Here is a 2,500-nt window from a genome sequence, read left to right on the forward strand (position 1 = left end):
CCCTTTACCTGCCCCCCCCGCCCTTTACCTGCCCCCCGCCCTTTACCTGCCCCCCCGCCCTTTACCTGCCCCCCGCCCTTTACCTGCTGCTGCCCCCCGCCCTTTACCTGCTGCTGCCCCCCGCCCTTTACCTGCCCCCCCCGCCCTTTACCTGCCCCCCCCGCCCTTTACCTGCTGCTGCCCCCCCCGCCCTTTACCTGCTGCTGCCCCCCGCCCTTTACCTGCTGCCCCCCGCCCTTTACCTGCTGCTGTCCCCCCCGCCCTTTACCTGCTGCCCCCCGCCCTTTACCTGCTGCTGCCCCCCCGCCCTTTACCTGCCCCCCCCGCCCTTTACCTGCCCCCCGCCCTTTACCTGCTGCTGTCCCCCGCCCTTTACCTGCTGCCCCCGCCCTTTACCTGCCCCCCGCCCTTTACCTGCTGCTGCCCCCGCCCTTTACCTGCTGCCCCCGCCCTTTACCTGCTGCTGCCCCCCCCGCCCTTTACCTGCTGCTGCCCCCCGCCCTTTACCTGCTGCTGCCCCCCCGCCCTTTACCTGCCCCCCCCGCCCTTTACCTGCCCCCCGCCCTTTACCTGCTGCTGTCCCCCGCCCTTTACCTGCTGCTGTCCCCCGCCCTTTACCTGCCCCCCCGCCCTTTACCTGCCCCCCCCCCCGCCCTTTACCTGCTGCCCCCCGCCCTTTACCTGCTGCTGCCCCCCGCCCTTTACCTGCTGCTGTCCCCCGCCCTTTACCTGCCCCCCCGCCCTTTACCTGCTGCTGTCCCCCGCCCTTTACCTGCTGCTGCTGCCCCCCCCGCCCTTTACCTGCTGCTGCCCCCCGCCCTTTACCTGCCCCCCCCGCCCTTTACCTGCTGCTGCCCCCCGCCCTTTACCTGCTGCTGTCCCCGCCCTTTACCTGCTGCTGCCCCCCGCCCTTTACCTGCTGCTGTCCCCGCCCTTTACCTGCTGCCCCCGCCCTTTACCTGCCCCCCCCCCCGCCCTTTACCTGCCCCCCCGCCCTTTACCTGCTGCTGCCCCCCGCCCTTTACCTGCCCCCCCGCCCTTTACCTGGGAGTCAGGTGTGAAGGCAGTCGGGCCGATCAGCAGCACTAATTGTTCAGCTCATTACCCAGGAGAAAAGGCCAGGGGCCTCATTTATAAACGTTGCGTAGGCACAAAAGAATGCGTACGCCACTTTCGAAGCAAACTTTGGCATTTATAAAAAACGAACTTGACGGGAAAATGTGCGGTCCTCCACGGAAACTCTGACCCATGCGTACGCACATTAACTGGAGAAATGAGAAACTGTGCCTTTAATGCTCATGACGTAAGACCAGGAAAACGGGAAGTGAAACAGGATGTAAAAAGGTATAAAGATTTGCCGGGAGTTGTGGCTGGGTATGGCTGCTGTAAGGACGTGCTTCGTCCCTGTTATACTTATTAAAGTGTTGTGTTGTTGAATCTCGCTATACGGGTTCTCTCCCTTCCTAAGTGCAACACAACATTTGGCGACGAGAGAAGTCGAAAATGATATACAACAGATACCACTTTGTAAAATAAATCGAAATTGATTGTTGTTGATTGTACTCTTAAAGGGTTCAGATTTTCTGCATGTTTACACTAGGACTCGGAACTATACTGTCCTCTCAGGTCCTATTTGCACTTGTTCTTGTGTTTAATTTGCACTTTGTTGTACATCGCTCTGGATAAGAGCGTCTGCTAAATGCCATGTAATGTAATGTAATGTAATGAAATATTACCTCTCACGTATCATATACGAACAGTTAATTTGCAAAAACGGATAAAAGCCTCTCTTACAACGAATAAACAAACAGCTGTTTGATTGATGGTCATATTTCTTATATCATCTTATGTTTAATCATCATTCTATGTTGTCTGTTTCTTCTTTCTTATATCATCTTATATTTAATTATCATCCTATGTTGTCTGTTTCTTCTTTCTCGTATCAACTGATGTTTAATCCTTAAACATTCTATTTTCTTTTCTTTCTCGTATCATCCTATGTTGGATTTGGATTGGCTACATTTTATTTCGCCCGCTAAATGTACTAAATGTAATAAGTGTTGGCTAGGTGTGGAGCTCTGTACAAGCCTGTAAGGGCTTCGCTCCCACCTTGCACAGATTTGTACTAAAATTTGTGCTAAATAAATAAACCAAAAAAACCATTGATGCTCCCTGGAGTGCCCAAAAAATATGATTTAGGATGATAAATATAAACGGAGATGTTGTTGTAAAATAATCCCTCAAATATGTAGACGAATTGTTAAACAATACTTTATGTTATTAAATGTATTCTCATAAATAATATGGTGAACAGTCGGACAAATTGCGCTGCACTGATGCCGTTTACAATGCGTCAGTCGGGCAGATACAAGCATAGTTTCATATATTGTTATCATATTCATATATTATGTTTTATAATGTGTTTATTGTTATACATTTTTGTTCGTTTTATCTCTTAATTTTGTAACTGTGCTTTCAATGGTGCTAGACAAATAACGTG

The sequence above is a fragment of the Conger conger genome, unplaced genomic scaffold (assembly GCF_963514075.1).
Source record: "Conger conger unplaced genomic scaffold, fConCon1.1 SCAFFOLD_171, whole genome shotgun sequence".
NCBI lineage: Eukaryota > Metazoa > Chordata > Actinopteri > Anguilliformes > Congridae > Conger > Conger conger.